This window comes from Nomascus leucogenys, chromosome 12 (genome assembly GCF_006542625.1).
Source record: "Nomascus leucogenys isolate Asia chromosome 12, Asia_NLE_v1, whole genome shotgun sequence".
Classification (NCBI taxonomy): Eukaryota; Metazoa; Chordata; class Mammalia; order Primates; family Hylobatidae; genus Nomascus; species Nomascus leucogenys.
The window spans coordinates 30,106,928-30,119,396 of record NC_044392.1 but is presented as its reverse complement, the minus strand read 5'-3'; the positions used below and the strand labels follow the sequence as shown (position 1 = coordinate 30,119,396).

At 42.2% G+C, this 12,469-nt stretch overlaps 1 pseudogene across 1 annotated transcript; it reads right to left on the bottom strand.

The window, feature by feature from the left end:
* Window positions 1-9,385: 9,385 nt before the first annotated feature.
* Window positions 9,386-10,661, bottom strand: LOC100592510 (annotated as a pseudogene). The gene has a single exon (XR_001116637.2). The product of XR_001116637.2 is annotated as a 60S ribosomal protein L4 pseudogene (transcript).
* Between the last annotated feature and the right edge of the window lie 1,808 nt (window positions 10,662-12,469).

Genomic DNA, 12,469 nt, shown 5'->3' with positions numbered 1-12,469 from the left:
GGCCCCAGAAACCATTTACCATCAGCAAGAACCAGCAGGCATTGCAACAGGGGGATTAGAGCCCAAGAACTTCATAATATTGCTGCAACAATAATATCAAAGAGAACTCAAAACAGACATTGAAAAATAATTGAAGACTTGACATAAATACTTGAAATCCTAAGAAAACAATATGACATTATATAAAAGAACAGGCAGATTTGAAATTTTGAAAAAGATAAAATATGTTGTCAAGATTGCACCACAGAGAACTAAAGAGAGAAAATATGACAGAAAAGAAGGTGCTTGGGGGATGATTGACATGCTCTTTTAAGATGTGGCTCTTTAGCAGTTTTGTTTTTTCGATAGACTGAGGCTATTACAGGGCAAGAAGTTCTTTAGCTTTCTCTATTTTCTGAGCTGAAAAAGAAAATTGCACAAAGAAAAATCTTAAGGGATCTGGACTTTAGATATTATATATCAAGATAAAACCCCAAGAAAGGGTCTTTTATTGGATAATTAGAATTAATAGCAAGGTGACAAACTGCAGAATATAATTGTTATGAAGGCAGACACGGTTGGAACAGACAGAAATGTTTAGGCATCTGATAAACTCCAAGTGGAAGAAGTTTTTAAACATCTTTATGGAAAAATGTGGGAAATAAGAATTAAATGGTGATACTTAATGCTTGAGTTTCATGGAAAAGGAGAGCCTAGATTGTATCTGGGGTGAATATATTTCTTCAAGTCTTTCTAAAAGTATTTATTTATATTAAGCAAAGTAGTTGTGGGGAAAGTTACATTCATATTTAAACTTCATTGTTAGATCATACTTCAGATTATTTCAATCACATCTGGAGTAAGTTTACAATTGGGGGCTGTTGCCAAATGCAGGGATCCAATATTTACTTGGTAATATCATCTACAATCAAAAAGCAGAACGCCAAGAAGGAAATCATCAGTCTCTTCAGAGCTGACTTATACTTCCAATTAATACAGTACAGCAAGTATCTCATCAAAATTTCCTTTCAAATATAATATGAACTACTGGTGAATGGACAAAAGCAAGAAGCACTAAAGACTAGAGAGAGGAGAATGCCTTCAGCGAGAGACAATGTGTTTACAAAAACAGGCCTGGACTGCTTTAGAAAGTCATCACCAATGGCCTTCAGCCTTTCTTATAATAAAATAAGGAAGGAAGAAATCACTTCAAATTTTAAAAGTAGATTAGTTAGAATTTTAGCTGCATACTTCTGGGAAAGTGATTTTTCTCTCCTTCTACCCTCTTCCATTAAGTAGGGCATACTGTTCAGAATTCAAAACCTGCTGGCCAAGTTTCTAGGGTAAACAAGACTATGTGGCTCTAGAATGAGCCCTGTTTTGAAAGCTAAATGATTTTTTGGGAGAAGAGAGAGGAAGAGGAGTTCTTAAATAAAAGGAATACGGACTTTAAAAATAAACAGTGAAGTTAGAAATGCCTGAAGTTTGTTCCTGGCACCAGTATGTCTCCAGGCAACTTTAGGCACATATAATACTGAGCCAACTTGGCTGAGCCTAGAGCTGGCGGTGGACCTGAAAACAGCTCAGTGTGAAAGCCATCAAGAACTGGGATTTGGGCTGTGTTTACAGAGATTGGTTTTAGAAGACAACATAAGCTTTTGGGGAAAGCAGCATAACATAAACTTTTGGGGACAACAAGCTTTTTAGGAACGCTAGGAAGCAATGGACACCACTTGAAGGAAACACACAGTATGGGGAAAATGCTCCACTGAATAAATTAGATAGAATAATATAAGGTTAAGTGTCAGAAATGAAAGAAAACTAAGTAAATGGTTGGCTTTTCATTGTTGTTGGCTGATCTTTGTCTGAAATAGCGGATTTTAAACTTTTGTTTTAAATCTACCTTGACAATGTTGAAGAAACCCCTTGACTCAAGACGGGAAATAAAGGTTTCACCTTACAGGATAATAAACAGGTTTAGTTTAAGGATCGCCAGCAAGATTGAAAGTTAAAGGGAAAAAGTTGCAAAACAATGATATTTTCCCAGTTTCCTTATAAAAGAAGCCATTGTTCACTGAGCTAGTAACATTTTTTTCATTAAGAAAATTATATTTTTATAAAGCTAACAGCCCTACTTTTTTGCTCTTCACTTTATGGAGATAAAAAGTGCTTTGACTTGTAGTTGTTTTATGTTTTTTGTTTGTTTGTTTGTTTTTTGAGACAGAGTTTCATTCTTTTGCCCAGGCTGGATTAAAGTGGCCCGATCTCAGCTCACTGCAACCCGTGTCCCCTGGGTTCAAGTGATTCTCCTGCCTTAGCCTCCCGAGTAGCTGGGATTACAGGCGTGAGCTACCACGCCTAGCCAGTAGACATGGTGGCAGTTTCTATAATCCCAGCACTTTGGGAGGCCGAGGTGGGCAGATCGCCTGAGGTCAGGAGTTCAAGAACAGCCTGGCAAACATGGTGAAACACCGTCTCTACTAAAAATACAAAGAAGAGCCAGGTGTGGTGGTGCAAGCCTGTGATCCCAGCTACTCGGGAGGCTGAGGCAGCAGAATTGTTTAAACCCAGGAGGCGGAGGCTGCAGTGAGTTGAGATTGTGCCACTTCACCCTAGCCTGGGCAACAGAGTGAGACTTCTTCTCAAAAAAAAAAAAAGAAAAAAAAGAAATACAGTTCTCATGACTGCAGCAAGGTATGAAAATTGTTTTAAAAATTGTATGATTTGATGTAAAAGAGTTAATGGCAACCTAAGTTTTTCTTAGTGGTGCATTTTTTTCTAATCCCTATAAAAATTAGTTTATCTCAGGGTTTATCACCCTCAGCACTCTTAACATTTTGGGCCAGATATTTCTTTGAAGTCGGTGGCTGTTCTGTGCATTGAAGGATGTTTAGGGCCTCCCCTAACTAGAGCATCCCCTCTAGCTATGATAACCAAAAATGTCTCCAGATAGTGACAGATGCTCTCTAAAGGGCAAAATCATCTCCAGTTGTGAACCACTGGTTTATTTTAATAGTGTTAAGATATGCTACTTAGGATTCACTTTCTAATTACAGTAGCAATAAATTAAGCTTGTTTAGTTAATATCCTCAACAATAGTGTGCTTGTGACAAAGTAATTGGAGTTGAGATAATGCATATAAAGAACCTAGACTGTGCCTGGCACCACTTCAGTACTTAAAAATATTGGTGATGATAATGATGGCTCTGAAGGCGATGGAAAGGGGGAAGGAAGGAGAGGAGGGACAGAGAAGAGGAGAAAGGAAATGAGTGAAAGGATGAGCACAGGCATATATTATACTCTCTTTGTTTGGAAATGTGTAGCATCAGCTGATTCTGATTCTCACTTGGCACTAGGTCAGAGCTGGTGAGCAGGGAGGAGGCAGAGGAGAGGGGAGCAGTCAGGTGTCGGGGGTAAAAGAATTGGATGGGTTTGGCCAGGCATGGTGGCTCACTCCTATAATTCCAGTACTTTGGGAGGCTGAGGCGGGTGGATCACCTGAGGTCAGGAGTTCAAGACTAGCCTGGCCAACATGGTGAAACTCCGTCTCTACTAAAAATACAAAAATTAGCCAGGCAAGGTAGCACATGCCTGTAATCCCAGCTACTTGGGAGGCTGAGGCAGGAGAATTGCTTGAACCTGGGAGGTGGAGGTTGCAGTGAGTCAAGATCACGCCACTGTAGTCCAGCCTGGGTGACAGAGCAAGACTCTGTCTCAAAAAAAAAAAAAAAAAAAATTATAATTGGATGGGTTTTTCATTCAAAATACTGTTTTTTCTTGTTATAATTATCTCTAAGACTTAACTTCCTTACATACAAGGCATTTCCTGGTACAAATTAATATCAACTTGGCTTTAGAAAAATACACACCCTTTGGCTGGGCTCAGTGGCTCACGCCTGTAATCCCAGCACTTTGGGAGGCCGAGACGGGTGGATCACGAGGTCAGGAGATCGAGACCATCCTGGCTAACATGGTGAAACCCTGTCTGTAGTAAAAATACAAAAAATTAGCCGGGCGTGGTGGCAGGCACCTGTAGTCCCAGCTACTCGGGAGGCTGAGGCAGGAGAATGGCGTGAACCCAGGAGGCGGAGCTTGCAGTGAGCCGAGATCACACCATTGCACTCCAGCCTGGGCGACAGAGCAAGGCTCCGTCTCAAAAAAAAAAAAAAGAAAAATGCACACCCATGAAACAAGTAGGATTTATTTCCAGGGCAGATTAGACAAAGTAGATGTTACATTACTTGATTCATTAAGGTGTTAAACTTCCTCACATTACATTTATATTTACTTAAGTTCACATTCATTTTGTGTATAGATCCCATAAATATTTAATGCATGTGATGCACTAATAAATGCTAATTGCATGCACTGGTATTAACTTTACTGCAGTGAATACTAGCAAGGGTCTTGGGAGGTAGATGTTCTACACATTTGAAGGGAGGATACGAGACTCAGCAAAGATAAGCGGTCGCCCAGGATAACTCTCAAGTTATTCTGACACGTGAGCACAGGTCTTTCTTCCCTCAGGCCGTGGCCCTTTCTGCCATCCCACAGCTGCTCTTCACAAACTCATATGCCTACAACTGAACGCGGGCAAACCATGCCACTCCTGAGAAATGGCAGATGGCTTGTTTTCTTCTCCTCATACCTTTTTTCTCTTTCTTGTCTCTTTTCCTCCATCTCCCTCTTCCATTCCTTAGGCCTGTCAGTAACACCCTGCTGCTCGCTTATACTGCTAAAGGGAGCCAGAGTTAAAGACGTTGTTGTAGATGGCATTCCACTGGGGATCCGGCTGCTGCATTAAGAGGGACAACCAGGCCGGGCGCGGTGGCTCAAGCCTGTAATCCCAGCACTTTGGGAGGCCGAGGCGGGCGGATCACGAGGTCAGGAGATCGAGACCATCCTGGCTAACACAGTGAAACCCCGTCTCTACTAAAAATACAAAAAAGAAATTAGCCGGGCGTGATGGCGGGCGCCTGTAGTCCCAGCTACTCGGGAGGCTGAGGCAGGAGAATGGCGTGAACTCAGGAGGCGGAGCTTGCAGTGAGCCGAGATCGCGCCACTGCACTCCAGCCTGGGGGACAGAGCGAGACTCCGTCTCAAAAAAAAAAAAAAAAAAAAAAGAGGGACAACCATTCAGGTAGTTTGTTTGTTTGTTTTTGAGACAGAGTTTTGCTCTTGTCACCCAGGCTGGAGTGCAATGGCACAATCTCAGCTTACTGCAACCTCCGCCTCCTGGGTTCAAGCGATTCTCCTGCCTCAGCCTCCTGAGTAACTGAGATTACAGGCACTCACAACCATACCCGCCTAAATTTTGTATTTTTGAAGTAGAGACGGGGTTTCACCATGTTGGTCAGGCTGGTCTTGAACTCCTGACCTCTGGTGATTCACCCACCTCGGCCTCCCAAAGTGCTGAGATTACAGGTGTGAGCCATCTTGTCCAGCCAAATAGTTCTAATAGAGATTTCTTATTGGTTTTGTACCATTGCAGAGAGCAAGAAGAACCCTCAGGGGTGTCAATAGAAGCCTGCTGTAGTGCCTGCCTGATATCAGCCAGTGGGTATATGTGAGTACAGCTATACTAGTTTTGTTTGTTTGTTGAGACGGGGGTCTTGCTCTATTGCCCAAGCTAGAGTGCAGTGGTGTGATCGTGGCTCACTTCAGCCTTGACCTCCTATGCTCAAGTGATCCTCCTGCCTCAGCCTCCTGAGTAGTTGGGACTACAGGCAGGCTTTAGTGTCTGGCTAGTTATTTTTTGCACAGACAGGTCTCACTATGTTACCCAGGCTGGTCTTGAACTCCGGACTTCAAGTGATCCTCTTGCCTCAGCTTCTCAGAATTCTGGGATTATAGGAGTAAGCCACCATGCCCGGTCAGCTACACTAGTTTTAAATTATTGAACTACTTCTTTCTCTTTGGTAAACAGTTGCTTTCCTGAGCCCCTGAGTGCTCCTACCCCAAGCCCTGGGCCCAGCCCTCCCAACTCCTTGTTGTACAGTACCAATTTTAAAATATTTTGGGTATCACCCTGCTTTGGGCTAGTGCTTTTGATGCTTTTAGCTAATAACTAAGTTCTATAAAAAAACATATTTCATTGAGCTTGCAGGTCACACTAAGGAGGGTAGAATATTAAGAGGACAAATTTGCCAATCATAAGGAGTATATGGCTAGTAAAAATGGGAAGAAATTTAAGAGAAGTGGGATGAAAATATAGCAGCAATCTCTCTGCCCCTTGAAATTGATGATAGTCATCAACATTCCTCATCTTTGATCTAAAGAGAAAGGTGAGAGAAATGAGAAAGAGGCCAGAAAGGGAAGGAGAGAGGGCCTGGCATGGTGTAGATGTACCAGAAATACTTGTAACTGAATAAATAATTGAATACATGACTGAATGACAGTAGAAGTGCCACCACAGAATATTTGCTTCTGAGCACTGAATAAGATGGTCAATGCAACAAGTGTAAAGCACCTGCTCTGTGTTAGGTTTGGGCTAGGATACAAAGTGGAATCCAACATGGGCTTACCAAAGACTATTAATTAATTTAGAAGAAAAATATAAGGTTGAGAAATGAGAAATGTACGCAGTAAGGAATTGATGAGCCAGAGAAAGTTCTGGTATTAAAAAGAAAACGAAGTTAACATGATACTGGTATTAGCAGAAGTAAAATCACCAAGCTTTATGAGATCCTTCTCCCACTCTACCCAGTCTTACTAAACTGACACTCAGTATGGGCCCCACCTTTTAAGACAATGTTGAGAATGTGTAAATGCTCCAAGAGAGTAGCCATAAGCAGGGCTGCCTTCATGGGCATACGACAAGTGCAGTCCCAGCAGGCCACTCTCAGAAGGGCACTGCACTTGGTGGTTAAAAGCTGTGTCATCTGAAATTATTAACATTTTATCTTTGAACTTGTGTTCTGTGAGTGAAGTCCAATGGGACAGTGGAGCACGTGCGTGAGCAGAGGAAATATGTGCATGCTTGTTTCCCTCGTGCCTTGCGATCCATTTGCACATAACATTCATGATTGCTACCCAGCTTCCATGACACACAAGAAGTGTGTCTACTTGCTTGTACTTGCTTTGAGTCTTGCCCAACTCCTATGTATGTGGGTCCACCAGAATTCTGTGCTCATGTCTACACACCTCATATCAGCAGATGCTCATACTGGCATGTGCTCCACATGTATCAACATGTGCCCAGACCAACACGTCTACAATAGCAGAAGTGCTGATAGCCCCCCAGAGGCCATCCTTTCCATTAGAACTAGAACTTATTTCCAATGCAGAAAGAAGGTAATGGTATTCAGAGAAATAAGAATGACCTAGGAACCCTATCATATATAGTTTTTTTTTTTTTTTTTTTTTTTGAGACAGAGTCTTGCTCTGTTACCCAGGCTTGAGTGCAGTGGCATGATCTCGGATCACTGCAACCTCTGCCTTTCGGGTTTAAGCAATTCTCCTGCCTCAGCCTCCTGAGTAGCTGAGATTACAGGCATGTGCCACCATACCCAGGTAATTTTTGTATTTTTTAGTAGAGATGGGGTTTTGCCATGTTGGCCAGGCTGGTCTCCAACTCCTGACCTCAGGTGATCTGCCCACCTTGACCTCTCAAATTGCTGGGATTACAGGTGGGAGACACTGCACCCAGTCAGGAATAAGTTCTTTCTTATTCATCAGTGATCCAAAGGTAGAGAGTGTTGGTAGAATGTGAACATATCAAGAAATAAAATAAAAACAGTTTTATGCAGTATTGTTCGGATAAGAATGAAATAATTTATATTTATGAGTGGTAAAATGCAAATTGTGACATTTTAGTGATTTCACATATAAGATAAAAGCTCTTGTAATTTCTATTTAAAACTGGCATTGCATAAAATAAGATGAATGGTAAAATTCATTCTAATAATTAAATTTAAACTTTAAAATTTAGAATACTTCTATTACACTTAAAAAACATTATCTTTAAATGTGTTAAAATACATATAACATAAAATTTACTATCTTAACCATTTTTAAGTGTACTGTTTGGTGACATTAAGTACATTCACACTGTTGTACAATGATCACCACCATCTAACTCCAGAATTTTTTTATCTTGCAAAACTGAAATTCTGTACCTGTTAAATATTAACTCCTCGTTCTCCCCTCTCTCCAGCCCCTGCGAACCACCATTCTACTTTGACTACTGAATTTGACTACTCTAGATACCTCACAGAAGTGGAATCATAAAATATTTGTCCTTTTGTGACTGGCTTATTCTACTTTATATAATGTCCTCAAAATTCATCCATCTTGTAGCAAGTGTCAGAATTCCCTTCCCTTTTACAGCTGCGTAATATTCCATTGTATATACATTCCAAATTTTGTTATCCATTCATCTGTCAGTGGACACTGGGTTGCTCCTACTCCCTGGTTATTGTGAATGATGCTGCTATGAACATGAGTATCCAAATATCTGTTCGAGCCTCTGCTTTCAATTATTTTGGGTGTATACCGAGAAGTGGAATTGTGAGATCATTAGTTTTTTGAGGAACTGGCACACTGTTTTCCCTAAAGTCTATACCAATTTACATTCCCAACAACAGTGCACAAGGGTTCCAATTTTCCCACATTCTCTCCAACACTTATGTTCCGTTTTTTTTTTTTTTATAGTATCCATTCTAATAAGTGTGAGGTGGTCTTTCTTTTCTTTCTTTTCCAGAAGTTAGATGAATTGTATGGCACTTGGCATAAAGCTTCTTCCTCCAAGAGTAACTACAATCTTCCCATCCACAAGATGATCATTACAGATCTTAGCAAAATCTTAAAAAGCCCAGAGATCCAGAGAGCCCTTCGAGCTGGAAGGGCTGGAAAATTCTTTTCTTTCTTCCTCTCTCTGTCTCTGTCTTTCTTTTTTTTTTTTTTTCTCAGTCTTACTCTGTTGCCAAGGCTGGAGTGCAGTGGCGTGATCTCGGCTCACTGCAACCTCCGCCTCTTGGGTTCAAGTGATTCTCCTGCCTCAGCCTCATGAGTAGCTGGGACTACAGGTGCACACCCCTACACCTGGCTAATTTTTTGTATTTTTAGTAGAGATAGGGTTTCACCATGTTGGCAAGGCTGGTCTCCATCTCCTGACCTCAAGTGATCCACCCGCCTCAGCCTCCCAAAATGCTGAGCCACCATGCCTGGCCTGAGGTAGTATTTCATTGTGATTTTGATTTTGATTTCTCTAATAATTATTGATGTTGACCCTATTAGGCTTTGTAATTAATAAAAATATTTTTAAAGGAAAATGTATTATATGTTGGTACTTTAACATCATTTTTTCCGTGCTCTTTTTTTTCTCACTGCCTCTTTGATCAGGTCTTTATTCAAAAGAAGCTGTCCAAAATGATTTGACAATTATGGAATAATCAAATTTAAGAGTTTATGCAGCAGGCTTCTTTTCCTCTGTAGTAGGTTTCCTTTCTGCTGGCTTCTTTTCAGTGCCTGGTTTCTTGGTAGCTGCTGCCTTTTTTCCCACCAGAGGCTTCTTCTGCTTCTTAACACCAACAGCAGCCTTCTTTCCTTTCTTACCTACCACAGGCTTCTTGCCTGCAACCCCCTTCTCATCCGATTTGGCTTCTAGTGCTGCAGCTGCCGCTGCTGCCTTATCCACCTAGAGCTTGTGATTCCTGACCTGGCGAAGAATGGTGTTCCGACACATGGTCTTTGTGTATGGGTTTAGCTTCAACATGATTCTCAGGTTTTTCAGTGGGTTCTTCCTTAGGACTATATAATGAATCTTCTTACGTGGTGCTCACAGGGCTTGCTGGATCTCTGGGCTTTTTAAGATTTTGCTAAGATCTGTATTAATCATCTTGTGGATGGGAAGATTGTAGTTACTCTTAGGGGAAGCAGCTTTATGCCAAGTGCCATGTAATTCATCTAACTTCTGGAAAGCACTTTTGGTCCAAATGCAGAAATGTCCCACATGCCCACCAGGAGCAAGCTTCAAAATGTTCAGTTGGCTTACATTAAGGAGAGTAATTCCAGGGATGTTTCTGAAGGCCTTGATGATACCATTATCTTCATTATAGATGATGCAGGGGCCCCTGCACTGGATACGGTTTCTCATTTTGCTGTTGCCAGCTCTCATTTGCTGAGAGGCGTAGTCCTTTCTGATGTCATTCCAGGCTTTAAATTTCTTAAGAAGCGTAACAGCCTCCTTGGTCTTCTTGTACCCTTCAACTTTATCTTCGACTACCAAAGGAAGTTCAGGAACTTCCTCAATACGATGACCTTTAGACATGACCAGTGCTGGTAAGGCCGAGGCAGCTAGGGCAGAACAGATGGCATATCGTTTTTGGGTTGTGTACTCTCTATGATCCTAATGGCATCAGGTTTTGGTTGGTGCAAACATTCAGCCTCCACAACACATGTTTCCAGAAGCACTCTGACCAGAACGGTGAGTCCCATAACACCTCGAACTCTGGGAATCTGAGCCACAGCTCTGCCAGTACCCCAAGACTCAACACTGGTCTGATGACCTGCTAATTCACTGACAGCATAGGGCTGTCTGTTGTTTTTGCGCAAGTTGGTGTGAACAAAGTTCACAATACCTGGTCAAATAGGAGCCTTGAATACAGCAGGCAAAGTGACATTTTTGCCGGATGACTCCCCCTTTCAGAGAACGCTGATACTAGTGGGCGAGCACACGCCATGGTGGAGAGGAGACAGCCACGCTCCTCTCACCACAGCTGTTGCCACGGGAAAAGTTCTCTGTGCTTTTAAAAATGTGCCCCACATTTTAATTTTGCACTGGGTCCTGGAAATTATGTAGCCAGCCTTACATATGGGAAAGAAGGTTAATGAAAAAAATGGACTGGGTAGTAACTTAATAATCTGAGTGTATGATACTTGTTTATCACCTGTTTCCCATCTCTACTGACTCAGTGAAAGTCTGAGAGATTTATTTAGAAAGGAAAACTGCCTTAGTGCCTGGAGCTTGCTGTAAAGAATCTGATCCTAGTTCCACTTTGGATTACAGCCTCGCCTCTGTCACACATCACCTGTGTAAGTGCTGGGCAAATCATTAAACCTCTCTCTTGAGCCTTGATTCCAGAGGGGTTATGGGTCTGGTGGCCAGGCAGGTAGTAGAGGGCAGATCCTGAGATGGGCCAGCATCCTCCTGGAAGTTACTTGCCTTGTTTTGAGGCTACTGAATAGCTTTCAAGCAAGCAAGAGTGAAGGGGGAAAAATGGGGTTTTATCTTTCAACAAGGGGGACTGGGCCATTTGTACAGGCCCAGGGAGTTCTGGGGAATCTGAGCATTCAAGATCCTCAAGTGGGCTGAGTGCAGTGACTCATGTCTGTAATCTCAGCACTTTGGGAAGCCAAGGCAGAAGGACTGTTTGAGCCCAGGAGTTTGAGATCAGCCTAAGTAACATAGCGAGACCTCATCTCAATAAATAACAAAACAATTAGCCGGGCATGGTGGCATGTGCCTGTAGACCTGACTACTCAGGAGGCTGAGGCAGGAGGATTGCTTGAGCACAGGATGTTGAGGCTGCAGTGAGCTGTGACTGTGCCACTGCATTCCAGCCTAGGCAACAGAGTGAAATCCTGTCTCAAAAAAAAAGATAAAAAAGACCCTCAGGGGCAAGTAACCCAGATATCCCATCCCAAGTCTCTAGGCCCTGTTCTTTCCCTAACAAGATCCTGACTTTGGCATAGGAAACTTGCTGAGGCTGAAAATTCATCCTTCTTTGAAATTCTGCCACCTTAAAATTAATTCTTGGCCAGGTCTTTAACTCTCTCTGCTCTTCAGCTTCAGGAAATAAAGGTCTCTTTAAATACTTTCAATAGAGAATTAGAGATCTCTGATTCTCATATCTTGCTTTAAACTCACAATGGATTGCCCTGCATCTGTCTCATCTGTCATTTTCTTTTTTCCAAGCTAAGAATGGAGTTTAGCAGCAGCTGCTCCATTTCAAAATCCTTAAAATGATTGTATCTCCTGTTCCTCTCAAATGCCAAGAGATGGCATGACTTTCACATTCCCCTCTACTTGTAACCCTCTCACTTCACCAGAGGTGAACATTTTAGCAATGAATGGCACTGCTGCTGCATGTCAGAGACTACTGATATCAGTACTTACCCCACCTACCACCAGTGATGTGATCCTTATTGCTCTCTCTTCAGTGGGTGATCTAATTCTAGAATCCCATCCTTAGAACCTGTTTTCTGGGACCAATACTGGGACTAACCCTCTTCAGTTGGGCTCTTTAGAAACAGTTGGCTACAGGGATTCAGGTGCATGTGATTTATTGAAGGAGTGTTCAACTATCTAAGAGACTAGAAGATGCAAGACAATGAAGGGAAAAGGCCAAGCAAAAATGGTCTCAGGTAAAGTCTAGCCTTGGCCAGATTCAAGGGTGTGTGTGGCATCTGAAGCATATATCACAACATGGAGTTGTCCCACCTTCAGATAAGGGGGTCAGCCTTTTGGACCCCAATATCAGTCTACCAT